At 45.8% G+C, this 20,226-nt stretch overlaps 1 protein-coding gene across 1 annotated transcript in view; it reads right to left on the bottom strand.

Annotated features, from left to right (window-relative positions):
* The window catches only part of TNR (tenascin R), a 407,762-nt gene that overhangs the window by 180,405 nt on the left and 207,131 nt on the right, over nucleotides 1-20,226 (bottom strand). Inside the window, exon 2 of the mRNA XM_058701985.1 lies at nucleotides 15,717-15,814. The gene's annotated coding sequence lies outside the window, so the exon portion shown is untranslated. The remainder of the gene's footprint in view (nucleotides 1-15,716; nucleotides 15,815-20,226) is intronic.

Here is a 20,226-nt window from a genome sequence, read left to right on the forward strand (position 1 = left end):
TGGGAGTTGGTGAAAATGTAGATTTTGATTTTGAAGGTCTGGGGTTGGGCCTGCAAGTCTGCATTTGTATCAAGCTTTCAGGAAATACGAATGCTGTTGGGAAGTCCACGCTGGACCCACAAGGTTATGCAAAGGATGCCTTCTGGAGGTCCAGAGACACACAAGTGTGACAGGCAGTATAACAGCCCCCCAAAGACATCCATGTATTAATCCCTAGAACCTGTGCATGTTACCTTATATGGCAGAAGGTGGAAAGGGTGAGAAAGTGGGTTCTACCCTAGGCCTCCCAGAGGGAATACAGCCTTGCCACCTTCTTGATTTTAGCCCAGTAAGACCCATGTCAGACTTCTGACCTATAGACCTCTAAGATAGTAAATTTTCATTGTTTTAAGCCACTCAGCTTGTGGTCATTTGCTATGTCATCAATAGGAAACTACTATAAAGATACTTCCTCCATTGCAGTACGATCCCCAGAGTTGGACTATTTCAACCAGGGAGCCAGCCTGCGAGGTTTACACATAAGGGATGCTTGGTAAAAATGTACAGTGCTCCTTGATGAAAAATCCTAGAGTTTTAAATGCCCAAACTACCAGACTGAGTGAATAGGACCAACTAATGCCTGAACAGGCTTGATTTTAAGTTAAGTGAGCGTGACGAGCACGTTGTTAAAAACTCAAACCTGATTAAATCTCTGATGAAGCACAGCGTGATAAATGCCAGCGACCACAGCTCCGGAGAACCAAATGCCGTGTGCAGAGCCTGGGAGATTTCCTATGGAGCTGGAAGCTCCAGTCCCAGGAAGGCCATGTGGGTCACCACGTGGCTCGTCCTATCAGTGGTTTCTGGCCACAGGGGAGCATCCCATCTCTGCTGCAGAGTCTAGTTCATCAGATATTTACTAAAGAGAGGGAAGATGAACACGTGGTGATGAAATCATCAGCTGTAGGAAAACTCACTCATCCTGTGCCATGTCTTCACTGACCGAATTTCAGATCATGAAAATAAACTTTGTAAATGCTGCTGCTCAGAGTTGGGAAGTGTGGCTGCTAGAATTGGCCTAAATCGTGTCATTGGGTTCATCCATTTATTCAACCCTGACTTCATTTATTCTATCACTGGCTCATTCATTCATCAAATATTTATTGTGTGTCTACCATATGCCCAGCATTGCAAATACAAGGTTCAACACTACATGGTGTCTTATTCTCAACTTGGTGTCAGTTGAAGAAAGAGACTCCATGCTCCAGCTGTTGTAGTATTGAGTGCTATGTTAAATAACTGAATTCTGCCTTTGGCTGCTAAAGAAGGATGAGGAAAAGGGCACCTGACTCAGTCTAGCAATGGAGGTACCAAGGGGATCAGGATGGGCATTGCTCAGAATTAGGTTGGCGTAGGCACTCTAGAGGAAGAAACATAAGGCACTAAGAGAGAGCATGGAATGTTCAGAGATGTCAAGAATCTGGGTATGGCTAGAATTTAGGATGCATTCCTATATAGTGGCAACCAGAGACGGGCTAGAAAGACAGGCTGGGGCCCAGTCACCAAGCATTTTGTGTGACATGCTAAAAAGATGAGGACAGTGACAGTGAATGGAGGGTGTTTCGCAGGGATGTGATGTAGTGAGATCGGAGCTTGGGGAGGGCCATCCTGGTGGCTGTGAAGAAAGTGTCCTAGAGGGAAGGGAGGCCAGATGCAGGCAGACCAGATGGGAGGCCAGACAGGTTTCAAGTCTGAATGTGGCTGTGGACAAAGATGCTTTAAAAAAAAAAAATTTAATGTTTATTTATTTCGAGAGAGAAAGAGAGAGAGAACAAGCAGGGGAAGGGAAGAGAGAAGGAGAGACAGAATCCCAAGCAGGCTCCACACCTTCAGTGCAGAGCCTGATGCAGGGCTTGAACTCATGAACCACAGGATCATGACCTGAGCCAAGATCAAGAGTCAGACACTTAACCAAAGGTGCCACCCAGGCACCCCAAAGATGCTCTTTTTAACGCAAGGCGAGCCCTGGGGATAAACTAAAGCTTATTTTACATTGGGATGAGAGCTACAGAATATATTCAGTTCACCTGAAAAAGCGTTAAGGAAATATTAGACAAGTGGCAAACGTGGAAGCTGCTGGCGGCAGTCGCAATATGTTCTTTTGGCTCCAAAAGAGTTTGTGGACTGAGAATAGATGGAAGTTGGGACTGTGTTTAATATGCAATTTTGTATTGTTGTCATCTGCTGTGATTATAGGCTTGGCTCCTGCTTTTTCATTCAGAGCCATTTATTCAGAAAATCTCTTACTCAGAATTTGAGTTCATTCCTCATTAATTCAGTGGCTGCTTTCTGTAGCCTAGTGATTGAATTACCTAATAGCACCTGCCTGAAATGATTAACATAAGAGGAAGCCATGGGGTTGTATTTGATACAAATGATCTGTTTCCTGAAGTTGTAATTTTATTAAAGGGGGACCCGATGAACCACCTTTACAAATGAAGGTGAGGTCCTGGCTTCCAGGAGGTACCTGGGAGGTTAATGAATGATTAGCCGCTAACAAATGACAACATAGCTCAGGAGGAAGGTGGCATTTCTCAAGAGGCGGGTCAGCACCCCTGGAAAAGCGAGGCATAGTTCTGAAAGGACTGCGGGTACAATTTCTTGGAAGGGTGGTGACCAGGGAGGACAGGAGAAGTGACCAGCTGAAGAGAGGACCCACACTGTGCCCACAAAGTCACTTTCTATCACAGCCGCAACCTGATTGCCTGAGTTACTCCCAAGTGGATCAAGTAGGGCTTGAACTTCACTATTCCTCTAAGGGAACATGAGCAAATGCTCTGGGTTTTTGTCCCTGAGACAGAGCTGGGCAAGCTGGTGCTAATGGACCCAAGTTTTTCTTCCAAAGAAAAGAAGACCGTGACTGGCTTTGTACTTCAATCTTTCAGGACATTGCTGATCTCTTTAAAGAGTTTAGTTGAAGGGGCAGGAAAAATTAAGACACAGGTTATTGAAGAATATTCTATCATTTTGTCCAGCAATTAAAAAAATAAATTTTCTTCGTAATGGAACTGTTTGGTGTTTGTACTCATTTTCTAATTTGGCTGATTTAGGTGTAGACATGGGTACACGTGCACAACTTACATATCATGCAAGGACAGAAGCGATGTGTACCTCCCCAAACATAAGTTGAATATTTCTCAATATTGACATCTTTTAATCCCTGGGAATCCTGAAGAACAAAGTGGCACGTCTGAGGGCTGGACAGGACGGACCTTCAGAAGACAGCATGGCCATGCCCACTCTCACCTCCAGATCCATACCCATTTCCATAACCAGGACTTGGAATGTCTTCTCTGGATATTTCCCTCCCTCCTCACCACTCCAGTTCCTCCCCCCCACACCCCCACACACATATTTCTGTCCTCATACTGCTTCATTCCTTCTATTCTAGAGGAAATAGGGTCTGGTTGCCTGGCACTGCCTCGTGCCATTGCAGCATTCTAGCAGTCCCTTGCTGGGAGGCTGCTTAAGTCAGTTGTGCGAGTCTCCATCGAGGGAAAAGCACACTCGGGTGGAGGATAATTTTCTGTTAGGGAGAGGCTGCTGAATGCTGCTCAAATCCCACCGTTAGGACAAATCTGCTTGAAAGGTTGGTTTGGCTTACGCTCATGAAATGTGCTTTCTACACGTCTTGCCTGACAGTCTCCTTATAAGGGCCATGGGTGAGCAGAATGGTTCCCACACTAGAGTCCGTGGGAAAATTTCCAGGGGCGAGGGGAGGTTAAAATACAGATTTACAGGCTCTGCTCCTAATAAACAGAATCAGACTGTTCATGAAGCGGGACCCAGGAATCTCCATTTGTGTAAAAGCTTTTCCAGTGGTTTGGATATAGTTGGTCTTCAGAGGTGGCATCTAGGTACTGGACAGAGTCAGAGAGCACTTGTGTTCCATGCACAGCAATTCCTTGTATAGACAATGAGTTTCTCTGGCTGTCTCTGCTTCCCTTAAAGGCTGTACGTTTTTGCTTGTGTTTCCTGGATGCCTGGTGTGGGTCTGGAATCATGTGTTAGTTCTCTGGTCTGTGGTTTACATTCTGTGTACATGTCTAGGCTTCTCGATGCAGAAACACCAGCTGCACTGGGGACCCTTGTGAATGCTGGCTCCCCAGATCCCAGTGCAGAGCCCACATCAGAGTCTCCCCAGCCAGACCAGCAGCACAAGCTGCCACAAACACGTTTCCCACTTGAAGGTCTCCGAAGTTCATCAGTGACCCGTGGAGGATTAAGCTCCCATTTCTTCACTTGGAAGAGGCATTAATGGTTTAAAATATATTAAAAAAATAAATAATCCCTTGTATACATTTATTTCTGCTGCAAACCCATGCATCTCCCGGACGTTTTGTTTACATATCTGCTCACAGAAGTACTATATCTGAGCTAGTGTGTTGTCATGCCTAATTTAAGAACAAAATTTAGATTGTAAGCTTGAATTGTTCCCGCAGCCACGTCTGTTCATCTCAGACTTGCTTCATGCATGACAAATGCCTCGTACAAGTGGGAGCAGCTGCACTAAAGCCAAATCACCCGTGGGGATGAGTCCAGTGAACCACCCTCAGGAGCCTCAGCCCTGGAACGTATGGATATGTCCACACCGGTCCACCCTCAGTCACATTTCCATCCCTCCTCTTGTCTCTCCCCCTAAATAGGTATTTCTAAATACCATCACAAGGCTCCTGGTTTTCATGGAGGTCATCATCTTTTCCATTAACATTATTATCTTATTCTAGGGTCCATTAGAACTCCTGGCATAACAAGAATTTTGGGTGTAGCTGTTCATTACTCCCCCGGTCACCCACAGCTGTGGCCATGCTCTGCATACAGTTCTCACCTGTATCATACAGTTCCTTCGCTTCCATTAAGATGATCATCTCCCCCCGCCCCCGCAACCCCGCGCCCAACTCTGTAGTCATCACCTCATTATAACTCCATTACCTTTCGCATCATCTACGTTATAACTCCATTACCTTTCGCATCACGACCATTACCTCCCTCATCTCCCCCTTCTACATTCCAGTTGCCCTCACCTTCTCCTTTATAGCCACCAGCTTTTCATTACAGGTCCATTATCTTCATTATTACCTCAGTTACAGTCATAATTGTTCCCATAACAATTTCAGTGTCTTTATCCACCCCTCTCTGATACAAGAACCCGGTCAGCTTTGATAAAGCTACAGGCATCCCTCTTCCACTCTAGACATGTACCCAATGTCTCTATTAAGGTTAGAGGCCTCCCTCCTTTTCCTTTATCGCATTGCCCATGATCGAGGTGACTACAAAAGGTCTGCCACTTCCCAAGGTGACTTCACTATTGCCATTGTCACCTTTTTACAACTCACCACTCCATCCACAGGTCTCATCCATAACAGCCAGTGATAACCCTTATCTGAAGGTGTCAACATCTCATCTGCCGGCCCTCTGTTATGGTTGTCTCCCTGATTCCAAGAATCCTAACTACCAATTTCTTCTTCAGAACGGTTTGAGGCTGTATTAATATAACTGGTGATGCATGCCTATATCTCTCATATTTCAGTGTGTGTTTGGGGAGGTGAGTTGTTTACCACTGCCCTGTCTTATCCATCCGATGGTAAGTAAGCTCATGGTGGATTAGACCTCATTCCTTCCAGGGCACTTAGCCGCTGGCCAAAGTTAGCATTCAGGAAGCGTGGTTGACTGAGTGACTCCATGCATCGCCACCCTTCCTCTATTTTCACCCTCACAGTCTATTGCTGTTGCATTGACCACTATCAAACCCTCATCAATACTCTCTTTACAGTCTCATCACCTCAAGCTCCTCCTCTTTGAGGAGAGAGACATCTACTCCTCCATTTCAGTGCCATTCTCTCAATAATTCTCACAGCTTCAATAGCAGTGTCTCCATTACAAATCCATTGCCTCTCTTTGATTAAGGAGAGATAGACGACTCACTGCCCTTCCAGAATGGGCTTCAGCTCCCACTAAGAATCACCAGGTGTGCTGTAGCCTGTCCCCGACGTGCCATCATCGTCGCACAAATGTACCTGCAATGTCACCTCAATGTGCCAGGGTTCACATTACAAGACGCGGCTTTTCCTTGCTGGTGTCTGACTGTGTGCTCTCAGACAGATCTTTCAGGGCAAGGCTTCTGTGGAGGAGTTCTGGACTCAGACTGTCTGGGTTCAAATCCCCACTCTGCTGCTTACTAGGTGGTTGGATCCTGCTCAAGTCATTTAGCTTTTCTATACCTCAGTTTCCTTATCTGTAGAATAGAGATAACAACGATAACTATTACTATTGGTTGTTGGGAGGAGTTGATACATAAAAAGCGATTGAAACAGTACTTAGCAGACAGAAAGCAACAAATCTCAGTTCTTCTCTGGGCTCCCTCTCCCCCACTAGAAGATGAGGGTTGGACTAGACTAACGTCTAAAGTCCTAGACCAAACATTTGGTGGGTGGGTGTTTCTAGTATCAGATTATCTGGGTTCTCGTAGTTTCACCTCCAAAGTTCTTAAATCATTCTCCAGCTTATTGTAGTCTGCCGACTCAGCTGGGAATCATGGCACCCCCTTGGCCCATGGCCATGGTTGCTCTGCACTGGGGTGATCTCTAGGCATTTCTTCTCTGCACCTAATGAAAGACATGTTATGGTTTTGCTGCAACTGGACGTGACTTAGCTGAGTACACGTACATCTAGCCTGCACCCGGCAAAGCCTCCCAAGTAGCCCCCCTGTGGGTTTTATCCTTGCCCCTCCTCCTTTCTGAGCGATGCTGAGTTCACAGGTGGCACCTGAATTTGCCCATCAGTCAGGGCTGCCCCAGGCCACATACAGAGGAGACAAAGATTGATTCTAGCTTTGTTCCATCCTGATTCATCCTCTCTCTCTCTCTCTCTCTCTCTCTCCCTCCCTCCCCACTCCCATCTTTTGGCTCTACTTTCTATCCCTTCTTCTGCTCTTCAGTCATCCAGACCATCCATTGCTTGCACTGAATACCCTCCTCCATTCTGCCTTCCCTAGCACGGCCCCATGTGCTAAAAAAAAAAAAAAAAAAAAAATCATTTCTCCTCCTCTTCTAAGAGTTTTCCTCCTCCAGTGGCCTTTAGACAGAAAATCACCTAATAAAACAATAAGCATTCTGGCACAGATAAACGGGTCTCTCCGGGGACACATGCTTTTCAAAAGGGACATCTGAGAGAGACAACACCTTAGCAAGAATGTATCTCAAATGGTAGAATTTTAGACAATGGCAGAGCCAGGCATTTTCTGTTTAATTCTATTTTCTTAAAATTTAAAACGGAGTGAGGGTGGAGTGGGAAAGTAATTTGGGGTGCAGGGAGATTTCTCTGCACCAATCAAAATATATTTTGTGGGCAAGACCCTGTTCTCTTCATAAAATCACTTGAAATGCATCTAATAAATTATCCTTAATTTACCAATCTCTCCATTTCTCAGAGGCCACCAGAACTTTGAGCTAATGAAGCCATCTCATCTGCTGTGGAGTTTCCACGGGTTCTTCACACTCAATTGTTAGTAATAAGAGAATTCAGTTGTCAGAGATCTGTCTGAAGTGCATGAGGCTGTCAGTGTAAACAACATTCCTCTCGAGCAAACATGAGGAAAAAGATGCTCCACTTAGTGATGGCAGAGACAACAAAAATTGGCTGGCACTAGCCCAAGCCCACTGCTACTGGGACCACAGAAATATTCTCTGCCTCTAAATTGTTGGTCTTCGGCCAAGGCAATCCAAGCGTTGGCACAGGTGCCCGAAAGACGTGAGGCCATTCTACCTTGACCACCACCGGCACCTTTTTCTTCCTCCAGTTCTCTTTCTTTCCTCTCCTTTTGTTCTTATTGTTTTTCGTTAAGTCCGAGGTGTCATGTTCATTCTGCCTCCCTGGCTTCCTTCCACCTCTCTTTTCTAGGTCAGCTTGATGCCCACGACCTCTGCCGTGAGGTGTTCTCTGTCCATGTTCACCTCCCAGAACCCATGATACTCGCTCCATCTCGGTTTTCAGTAACAGCACAGCCAAAGCTGGGGTGCAATATCAGTACGCCATTATATTGTCATGCACTGGTATGTAATTTGTTTTCTGGGTTTAGAATTGCCCTCCTGATGAAATCCTAAGCTCCTCGGGTGCAAGGACCATGATATGGACTCCTTTAATGTGGCCCATGGCTCATTACTTTTGTATTTGACACATAAAAATTACTCAGTAAAGACTCGCTAACTGGGCCTTCTGTTCCCCTTTCTTATTTCCCCTGTATCTGCCTTGTCTTTCCTTTTGACCACCTGCTTCTCTTTCCTTCTCTTCCCCGCAGCTGAAAGGGCCCTGGCCAGTGGCACTCACATCACTGCTTAAGCATGTTGGATGCATTCCAGGTGAGATTTCTGTCTTCCAGTTTCCTAGGAGCTAGGGATTGTGTTGCAGAGTGGCAGTGTAAGGCGGGGGTGGGCAGTGCACCTGGGGGGCTCAGTCAGTTAAGCATCCGACTCTTGATTTCTGCTCAGGCCATGATCTCACAGTTTGTAAGTTCAAGGCCTGCATCGGGCTCTGCGCTGACAATGAGGAGCCTGCTTGGGATTCTCTCTCTCCCTCTTTCTCTGCCCACCCCTTCTCAAACTAGATAAAGAAATGTTAAAAAACAAAAACAAAAAGGAGTGGCAGTGTGGGTACCACCCTAGGTAAGGCTGACTTGTGGCTAGTCAGGATCCTTTGGTTTGGTGTGCGAGAGAATGAGAGGGAGGCTAACCTCAGGATTATAAAAAGATGTCACAATAAGGCCGTTCTGTGGCAGATCTGCATTCACGAAATTCTAAGTGCTGGCGGACTCTTTATGACGCATTTGTCAACTCTACCCGCGGGTACCTCCACTTGGGAAAAAATCCGGACAATCTAAATTTGCTTTGGTCACATACCAAAGGGTAACTTTACATAAGCATTTTCACTGTAAATATGGGTCCTGCTTATGATCAATTCTCATCAGTGTGTTGGAAAGCAATTTCAGTAAGTACTTAGCTTAATCAATTTGTATCTGCACATTGACCTTCGGAACTCTGCACACGGGTCCCATCATGCAGTGTGCTCCGCAATTCTCTGTCTCTTCAGACAGCATATTTCTCAATATTTATACATGGCTTTCATTTTCAATCAATGCAATCATCTGTTCCTTGCTTGCGACCGCTTCCCTTGCCTGGGGAGGTGAGAGCCAGGCAGAGCCTCTGTTACTTGTGTGTGTTACAGAACACTTGTTTACCACTTCCTTAAAAATCTAGAGAACAGGGAGATAGTGGGGCATTCTGGGATAATAAAAATAACGGAGGAAAAAAAATCTTATCAGCTTGTTTATACAATTATGTAAATGATAAGCACTTATACATGGTTGATTCCTCAATTATTCATGGTTTGAAGCTCTTGAAAATTCAATTCAACTAAATAACCTTTTCTTCAGCTCTTATTATGAGCAAGGTACTGTAATTTGAAGAAGGAGAGACAAAAATACAATCTGATAAGGAAAATCAGGGACATACACAAATGACTATAATACAAGTTCAGTAAGGACAATAAGGAAGGCATCACGGATGATCAAGGTGAGAGCAGGGAGAGAACTGCTGTTTGGGTGAACCCAAAATGAGACACATGGGGGGTGGGGAGGATTGTGTTAACATTCCCTACCCTTCATCCCCAGGCCACTCTTAGTTCAGGCCTCTATCCCCTCTTAAATTTTTTTTTAACGTTTTATTTATTATTATTGAGAGACAGAGTGTGAGCAGGGGAGGGGCAGAGAGAGAGGGAGACACAGAATCCGAAACAGGCTCCAGGTTCCGAGCTGTCAGCACAGAGCCCGACGCGGGGCTCAAACTCTCAAACCGCGAGATCATGACCTGAGCCGAAGTCAGATGCTTAACCGACTGAGACACCCAGGCGCCCAGGCCTCTATCGCCTCTTATCTGGATGATTAGAGCAGCTTCTTATCTGAGCTCCCCCTCTAATTGATGTTTCCCAGGGGTCTTTCTAAAAGGCAATGGGATTGGGACGCCTAGGTGGCTCAGTTGCTTGAGCATCTGCTTCTTGTTTTCAGCTCAGGTCATGGTCTCCCACTTTGAGCTCTATGCTGACAGTGCAGGCAGAGCCTGCTTGGGATTCTCTCTCTCTCCTTCTCTCTGCCCCTCCCCTACTCACACTGTCTCTGTCTCTGTCTCTCTTTAAATATGAGGAAGGCAGTTGTTGGGATGAGCACTGGGTCTTGTAGGTAAGTGATGAACTACAGGAATCGACCCCAAAACCAAGAGCCAAGAGCACACTGTACACACTGGATGTTAGCCATTTTGACAATAAACCATGTTAAAAAATAAAAAAAATAAATAATAAAAAAATCACTTAAAAAAAAAAGTAAAAGGCAATCTGATTATGTCACTCTCTGGCTTGGACCTCTCCACTGTTTGCAAGAAAGAGTTGAAGTTTTTTGGAATCTCACACTTGAGGACTGTCTGTTGTCCTCTGCTGCCTCAACGCCCCTTGTCTTGTCGGGTAGATGGTGTCATCTCCATATTGTGTTGCCTCAGTCCCCTCAGTGCCCTTGGCCACTGCCGTTCCTTCTACCTGAACTGCCCCTCCTCCTTCCTATTCTCCCTTCCTGGGTTCTCCATGTGCCTGCAGAACTTCTATGACACTTTCCTTGCTGCCCCCTGGCCCCAAGATAGGGCTGATGATTCCCATTCTCCTTCTCTGTAGTGTGTGAGCCCATCAGCTCACTTCCCACTTGCTCGGCCGCCTTACAAGAGCATCCTCCCAGGGGCCAGGATCCAGCCAGGCATGGCACATAGTGTGCACTCCATGCGTGTGTGAGGAATTAAGTTGAATTTGTTGCTTGGGTGGGTGAAAAGTGAATCTAGACTATTCTTCACAGAATTTAGGAGAAGAGGAGAGAATCACAAAATCAAGGGAAAGCTGTTTCTGTTTGCTCATTTTAATGGAGACCAAGATATGTTTATAAGCAACAGAGGAAGAACTTACAGAAAGTGAGAGGTGATGTGAGTGAGGAGAGGCACAATGCCTGGGTGACGGTCCTGGAGGAGGTAAAAGGGAAGGTACTGAGAACTCAGGGGAGGAGTCATCCTCGGAAGGAGGAGGGACACTTTCTCTCCAGAGAGACAGGAGAGAGCAAGTTGGGGAGGATGCTTTTGTAGAGGCTTTCCAAGAAGGGGAACAAACTGAGGATACCCTGTATGGCCCCAGGCTTAGCGAAAGGACAGATGAACTTGCATGTAGACTCAGGTGACACACCCAGTGTGGGTACATCTTTCCCATGTAAACTGCAAGACGTGGAGAGAAAATACAGCCTCAACGCCGAACTATCTGTTATGTTCACCTTTGGTGGGTTCCCACTCCACAGCCCCACTGTGTTTTTCACTTTTTCTAAAAAGTGCAGTAGATGGGGCGCCTGGGTGGCTCAGTCAGTTAAGCATCTGACTTCGGCTCAGGTCATGGTCTCACAGTTCTTGGGTTCGAGCCCCGCGTCGGGCTCTGTGCCGACAGTTCAGAGCCTGGAGCCTGCTACGGATTCTGTGTCTCCCTCTCTCTCTCTGCCCCTCCCCTGTTCATGCCTTCTCTCTCTCTCTCTCTCTCTCTCTCTCTCTCTCTCTCTCTCTCTCAGAAATAAATAAACATTAAAAAAATTTTTAAACATGCAGCAGAGTATTAAATCAGGAGGCAGTCATATTTGTATGGCTCCATAAGTGTTTCCCCTCCCCAGCACTGAACCCACCTGGAAGAGTCACCGAGGGAGCTGAACGTATTAACCCAGATGAAACATCCCTACTCCTGACCATTTCCTTCTTAGCACCATGCCTAAATAGTAGCTGTTCAATAAAGGCGTGCTGCCTGGAACTGAAAGTTATCAGAGCGTACGGGATCACAGAGAGAAGTTTCCCCACAGCGCATCACACACAGATTATAACTTTGTCCTGTGCCCTTGTCCCCACCTTACTTTTCCTTAATAATTAATGCATGATCACGGAGACACAGCTACACACAGAGCCCTAGACCTTTAGGGATAAAAGGGACCTTAGAGACCCACAAAAACCCAGTGTCAGGCTGCAGAGAAGCATGGGAGACACAGAGCTTCAAAGCCTGTCCGCGGTCCAGAGCAACCATGAAGCTGGGAGCTCAGCTCCCCAAATATCACATTTATCTCAATTTGGCAAGAGGCTGAAAGCCTATCTGGGGCCATTTAAATTCTAATGTTATTAAAGGCTCATGTAATCAGCTTTTAAAATAAGCTGCTTTCAAATGCATGGGGAATGAAGGTGGGATAGAAGCAGGCCAAGGAAGGCAGTTCGGACCAGCCTGGCAAGTGCTCCTCCGAGTGAACTGCCAAAGAGCCACCGGGTGACCTGCGGGCAGGACTGCTGCAATTCTAACACCAGCCCACGCTGGGGAAGAGCTATTTGAAAGTCTGTGGGGGAGAGGGCTAATCTGGACTATCCGTGCACCCCTGTGAGGTCAAGTGCACACAGGTGACAAGGCCTGGCAGGGTTAAGATGGACTGGCCTCGGAGCTCAGAGGTGGCTTTGAGATTCAATCAACAGAGCAGCTGGTGCTTCTGAGAACTACCTCCGCATATTGCATCCTGTAGACTTCAGAGAGTTTGCACCCTCAGGAGGGCCAGCAGCATCCCACACCCCTGCCTTGACAGTGTTTTGCTGGCTTCAGGGTAGGCCCCTCACCTCCAGCCGTGGTTTGGCCATCCCTCAGCCCCATCCTGAAACGGAGCTTAACCCTGATGTGCTTACAGCCCTGATGTGGTTTGGAATTACCGTTCTGATTCTGACACCAATTCCAGCGTGTGGGTTTTTTTCCTCCACACCAAGCTTTTCTCTGATGCCAGCCGCGTGTGCTACAATTCAATGCAATTCTGACACCGCCTACCTGGAGACGGTGTCAGATTCCACAGGCTAAGGGCTCAGTCCCACCAGACTGCCCCCACTTCGCATGCCTATTAGAAGTCCCCTTTACCTGTGCTTCCAACTGGCTATAAATCAGAGGTTGCCATGACCCCGTCCTTGGGTTCAATTAATTTGCTAGAGCGGCTCGCAGAACTCAGGAAAACAGTTTACTCACTGGATTGCCAGTTTATCACCAAGGATTTTAAAGGACACAAATCAACAGCCAGGTGAAGAGATACATCGGGCAAGGCCCTGAACAAAGGGGCTTCTGTGTCTATGTCTCTATGGGGCCCAGCATGGTGGCACATGGAAGTGTCCTGGTTCCTGAACCAGGAAGCTCTCTGAAGCCAGTCCCTTTGGGTTTCATGGAGACTTCATTATACAGGTGTGATGTGTTAAATCATTAGCCATTGGTGATTGAACTCAGTCTCCCAACTCTCTCCCCTCCCCAGAGGGTAAGGGGGTGGGACTAAAATTTCCAACACTCCAATGTCAAGGTTGGTTTCCAGCCCCTATCCTTAGGTGCTTTCCCAAAGTCTCCATATTAGCGTAAACTCAGGTGTGGTTGAAAGGGGTTCATTATGAATATCAAGACGCCTATGTAGCTCTTATCATTTAGGACTTTTCAAGGGTTTGGGAAGTTCTGTGTCAGAAACTGGATGAAGACCAAATATATATTTCTTATTATAAATCACAGTATCACAAGGGTCATCCTCGGGGGCTGTTTAATCATTAGGCTCATCCTTGCTTTCCATGAACATTCTCTGATTCAGCCTGCGGATTGATTTGCATGAGGTCAGACCGCAGCAGGGTCCTTGTTGCCGGAGTAAAGCTAGGTCCAGACGGGATGTGATGCTTGTCCTCATGGGTCACCCCTCTCCCACTGTCTGTCTGCACACTGACTTCTCAGTGCCCTCACAGAGTCTCATTCTGGCCTGATTTTTCAGTGCCCTCACAGAGTCTCATACGGCTGGCGGGGTCCTGGGCTCCCTCTTTCATCCCTCCACTCCCTCCGTCAGAAGCCTCAGGTATTAGGGCTGATGAAAATAGCTGGGTGCTCTTGTCAGGCTAATAATTTGTCTTACATTTAAACCAACATTCTTTAAACATTTATTCAACATCGACTTACCAGAGGATGACAGCACCCTGGATCTCATACCCACCCTGAACCCACGTTATTCAGAAGTCAGTTTAGAAACCAATGAGTTTTACTTGAATAGGTTTCTTTGGCGGAGGTGGGAGGGTGGGGAGAAATATTAATCTTATAACGTAAGTGCCTTGTCACTATTCTTTCAGCTACACAATATCTTCTCTCAGTAGAGTTCTAGTAAGTTCAAATGTCTTCATCTTAATACATTTCCTATGACTTTCTCGCAACAGCTACCCTTAGTTGCCGCCCAGATGGTCCACCCTGTTTCAGCTCTGCTTGGTTGCAGAGAGCTTGATCTCAACCAGCTGTTACCTTCAAAACACCAAATTAACCAATTTTCTCTAAAGTGTGACTGGCTAGGGGTGCCTGGGTGGCTCAGTCGGTTGAGAGTCCAACTTCGGCTCAGGTCATGATCTCACCATTCACAGTTCGAGCCGTGTGTCAGGCTCTGTGCTGACAGCTGAGAGCCTGGAACCCACTTCGGATTCTGTGTCTCCCTCTCTCTCCGCCCCTCCCCTGCTCATACTTTGTGTTTCTCTCTCTCTCAAAAATAAATATAAAAACATTTAAAAACTTTTAAAAAAATAAAGTGTGAATGGCTGATAGCCAGCTTCATGTGCTAATGTCTCATAAGTTTCTGTGTTCAAAGGTATGTTAAACAGCCTGGGGTACTTTGTAGCCAATGTCCCCAAGTGAGGCAGGGTGTTGCTGGGGCTGGTCTGGATTGATTCAAACTTGGGGCTTCAGAATGCCATGCTGCAGAATGCCATGACAGATAATGGTACCTTATGGATCTGAGGTTGGAAATTAATTTTTCCAGAACAAATTTTAGCAACCATATAAACACATAGAGAGAAGGCTGGTGGGTATATTATCATTGTTTTCTACAATAAAATAAGGGCCATACCTAGTTGAGAAGTTCCCAGTTCGGCATGTCAAGTTTGAGAGCGAGCAAAAGTTATTAAGGGAGCAAAATATTCACTGTGCCTGTCAACTCTGAATCCCAAGAGCCTTTGCCCATGGACCATTTTTTAGAAGGTTATTATTTCAACCTGAAAATTCTTTAGACATATATATGTGGTGTGAAAAAGGAATTAGGAAAGCTTTTAAATTAAAAGAAATAAAACGACAGGTTTTTCCTCTAGCCATATAAATGGTTATGGATAGAGATAAAGAGATGGATATTTTTTCATAATACTTTATTAGAGGTTTTGGAACTCCAGAAATTTTAGTCGGGCTGGTGAATAATTTAGCACCGATTCCTGCAAGCCCAGTGCAGGCACGGCTGGGCTGGGAATCAAGCCTAGTCTTGGAGGGACTGAGAGCAGTAATACACTTTTATTACCAACCACATCATGAAATGCATTTCAGAAATATTTTATGAAAAGCCAAAACCTTGGTGCCCGGTTTCCCCAGTTTTTTTCTGAGACGGCATGAAGCCCAGGGGAGCTAATGCTCTTGAGCACCTCATTTCAGGGAGGCTGTCCCCTAGGCCGTTGTTGCAGTGACAAAGAGTCTCAGTCCCTGGGAATATGCAGTCACAAGTGAAAGCCTGGAACTGGCCACTGCAGTGATGGATGGGAAAAGTTTCACAGAAATGGTACCTTTAGTGACGGTGTCTTCGATGTTTTCTCTTCCCCACACACTCTTCAGTCCCAACTCCAAGAGACCTGGCCTCTGTGCACGTGCAGCAAACGTCCACCTGAAACAGGAATAGGGAGGGAAGAAGTGCATTGATGGTTTCAAAATAAGGAATCTCAGTTTCCCTTTCCATCCCAGCCGCCATATCTCTTTTTCAATAAACTTGGAGGTACACCAGGGGGATGTCTAAAGCAAAGAAAACAAGAAGTTCTTTTGTTTCCTCTCTGGAGAGTTGTGTTTATTTTATTAATTTTCTTTCGTTCATTCTCATAGCTTTACAATGAAGCGGTAAATATTTAAGAAACCATTCTACAGAATGATTATAAATCCAGAAATGTGTTTTAGGTGACAAATCTATTCTGAGGTCTTTGCAGGTGGTCACAGTAACATAGAGTGGTGATCTGATTATGACAGATGCTTGGCAATTCCTCCAGGAAGCCGCCCATTGCCCCTAAACCGGAGCCCCTCTTCTGTCCTTAATGTGAGCAGCACTCAGGCATTCCCATATCCAAAAAGTCACCACTTGTCGTCAGCCTCTTCATCTGCGCTATTCTCACTCTGGACTCTCTGTCCCTCTCGCTGCTTTGGTTCTTGTCCCAAGCACAGTGCAGCACAGAGAAGTTCACCAAATACTCATCGAGGAAATGAATGCGTAACAAAGGATAATCCTCGCAGGTTAGAACCCTCCCCCCACAGAAGCAGTGGCACCTACTGCAAGTGGGGAGATTCCATGTCAGTAATTTGTCAACCTGTGTAAGCCTGGCTCCCATGCAGGACTTGGACCAGTTCTCCCCTGTACACAATTCCCAGGGACCATCGCCACCCGTCCATTACCGGATGATTATGCCTTTGTGGGCTTGCTTCCCACAAATCCTCTGGGCTTTCTCCAAAGGGGACACAGAGCCTTAGGGATCTCAACTGTATTTGCAAAAAAACCAATTAGCACTGGAGGGAGGAAGGAGCAAGCCATTGGCTAGGGTGTAGGCTTGCTCGACTAAGTTCTTCCTGAATAAATTAGCCTTCCCTGGAAGACCCCATGGAACCTTAGATCTAGAAGAAGTGGAAAGATCATTTAGTTCTGGAAGGGCAAATAGATTTCATCTCTGGGGAATCCTTCCCCCAGTGTATCAGCAGTGGCTGCTTGGAGTGTGGGGTTGGGAAAGATTCTGAGGCTGCATCATTGGGAAGGAGAGTGTTCATCAGCAGTCCTGCCAGTGTCCAGTGTGGGTAAGTGTTGGAAGTGACATATAAATGCCAGGTGTCCCCCCTCTGGTTCTAACCCGACAGCTCACCAAATGGAATAATTACACTTCCTCTGGTCAGTGTAATTTGGACAGTGGCTACCCAAATTTGCAGCCCATTTTTTTTCTCGCAGATAACTCTGATATTTGAAAATTTCTTCTTCCATGGAATTGAAACTCTCTCTTCTTTTTACTTTTACCTATTGGCCCTTTTATTCCTCACCCTGCAGGGTGATGACTTCACTTGTAGAAAGCTGGCCCAATCTCTTTTGAACCAACTAAGTCAAAAGTCATCAAACATGTTAGCAAAATCCCCTTCAGGTTCCTTGATTGAAAATCAGTTCCTTCGATGTGCTATTTTATTACCTATTTCTCCAATGAGGTATGAGCAGAGTCATTCACTCATTTAAGTAACATATATTTGTTGACTACATTTTACATTGCTTTGTTTGATATTCTCAAAATTAGAAAAGAGATATGTGTTCATTGTATCAGGTAAATCAATGCAAAGATTTACACAGAAAAAGCTAATCACCACCCCCCCAACCTCAGCCTCTTGATGTAACATTCTGATAGACCAGTTATGTATCTTTCCACACCATCACAAGTCCCGTTCTAGGGAAACAGACGCAGTAGGTTATGTGCACTGAAGGTTCACTGGGGCATACTCTCATCAGGGAGGACAGGGAGCAGGATTGGCCAGAGGGAGTTCTGGAGCCACCCTGCATTGAGAAGGGACAGGCCTTTGGACCCCACCTGTCCTTGGCTGCCCCCAAGGAGACACTGGGCAAAGCAGCTTCCTCTGGCTGAAGGTGACTCCTGGACAGGACCCCAGCTGCGAGCTGTGAGCTACCAACACTCCCAGCACCTGGGTGGGGGGGGGGGGGGTGAGTGCTGCTGTGGGGAAGTGCCTCACAACACCCCTCACCCACACCCTCCTTCATGCTCATTTAAACCCAATCAGGCATATAGACACAGATATATGATGTTTTTGTTTATAGTTTTTAGCCAAAATTCTCTGCAACTTGTTTTGACTTAACATATGAGCATCATCATTTTTTTCCCTAATTTACTCACACATATATACACATACTTTCACAAAAAAGATCGTATTACACATCAAGGCTTTTTAGTGCCATGTCCTTATTTTTTTTTCTCTCTATTTCTTGCCTCTCTCCACCTCCTCTCCCTCCTTCACCATCCGTATTATCCTCAGCTCCCAGGTTGAATGCAGACTTCGGTCCTTTCCTCCATGCTCAAATAACCACATACATTCGTATGTGACTACGGATAGATGCTCTGATTCGGTGTTTTGGTCATTGGCAACAACCATTCGCTAAGAGCCTTCTGAGTAACCAGGTCTGTGCCAGGCACTGGGATACAAGAAGAGGACACAGCCTCTGCCCTGATGGAGTCCTGCCCTGGGGGAAGGAGACCCCAGGCTGACAGTTACAGGAGGAGAAGTCCACTCATGGAGGCAGGCACCAAACACACAGAGTTACTGGGGAGATTAGAACTAGCCTACGGACCCCTGTGTTCTAGTCCTGTGCTCCTTCCATTTAACCAGCTTGTATATATGTCGATATTTTTTTTAACTACTTTTATTTTTTCCTAAATAAGCTTCAAACTGTGGGCTGAGCAATGACCACAGTGAATTCAAGCAAGTGTGTACTGGTCTTTTTGAAGTCACGACCATACTTGCTATGTCAGAGAAGCTCATATTGAACCTGATATACCAGCCCTTGTGATATAATGTGCACTACCTCACTAATAGACCCATTTGACTTAACAAGCCATCTAGCCTTAAAGAGATCACACAAATGCGCCATCTCAGAGTAGGTTCTCATATAACCGGTGACGAGGCGAACGATTCCTATAACAGAAAGTGACGTTAGTGGGTCACAACATGAACAAGTATTCTGTGGTAACAAGTTCCAAGGCAAAGCTGTTGGATAAATACTGAGTGCAGGGCTCTTGCTCCCAAATCCTTTCAGCTGGCACACTGCAGGGGGGACCGAGGGAGAGAGGAAATGGAACCACAGGAGACGCACACAAAGCTAAGGAGCATGGTGACCTGACTCCCCAACAACTTCAGCAAATTGCTGTGTTCTTTCTGTTCATTCTCTCAACCCACTCATCTACCTGCACTCCTGCTCTTTATGGCCAACATTCCCTTGATAGCTATTTTCTGGGGTCAGCTTGTAACAGCTCATCTTTGGAGGAAAAAAAAAAAGCTTTCCTATGAAATATGTCCAGAAAAATGTGCACTTTATTTTCTCTCCACATCAAATGCTGACCCCTCTTCTACTGAATGTGAGTCCAGAAATCCGAGGGGCTTTGTTGGTTGGGCCCTCTGTCCCTGCTTGCCTGGGCAGGATCTGAGGAATTGGGTGGTCTGAGGAGTGCAACCTTAGATGTCTGTTGATTGCAAACACAGATTTTCTCCAAAGCCCTGTGTCGATTTCCTCTCTGGCTTAGGCAGATCATGGGCAGAAGAAGAATACTGCCAGGCCAGGTGGGACGTAGCAATCAAAACCTGAGGAGCTTTCGGACTCCATAGAAATAGTTCATTTTGACATTCAGCGTAAACCTTCATACTTGGGTGGTTTGGGTTTGTTGATTGCAAATTGCCGGAGATGTCCCAGAAATAGCCACGTGATTGCAAGTGTGCTCATCAGTTCTAGACAAGACTACCCAATGTGCTAAATTCTTGTCAATTCACATTTTTCCTCTTATAACTGTTGGTTGCTAAAAATGGATCAGATTTTCAGTACAATGGCCAACAAATTGTACTTAGTCATCTTGATGAGAAAATGGCAAATTGAGGCAACTCTTGGTGATCTGACCCATAGTCAGCTCCTAAACTCACAAGGGACCTTAAATGACTATTATTTGGGGCTCTTATCTTCAGGCATATACACTGAAGTTTTCTTAGAAGGATTTCTAATCCTACCCATTGGTATTGGCAAGACATTGGAATTCAGCAGGATATGAAGAGTTCATGAATTCATTATCTATTGCTGTATAATGATTACCCCCCAAATTCACTGGATTAAAACAATAAGCATTTTTATCTCATGGTTCTGTGGGTCAGAAGTGGTTTATCTGTGGTTCAGGTTCAAAGTCTCATGAAGTTTCAGGTAAGATGTCAGTGAAGGCTGTAATCCTTCAGCAGGCTGAAGACCTGCTAAGTTGGGAGACTCTGGTTCCATGAGGGCTCACTTGGATGGTA

Source organism: Neofelis nebulosa, chromosome 15, assembly GCF_028018385.1.
Source record: "Neofelis nebulosa isolate mNeoNeb1 chromosome 15, mNeoNeb1.pri, whole genome shotgun sequence".
Taxonomy (NCBI): Eukaryota; Metazoa; Chordata; class Mammalia; order Carnivora; family Felidae; genus Neofelis; species Neofelis nebulosa.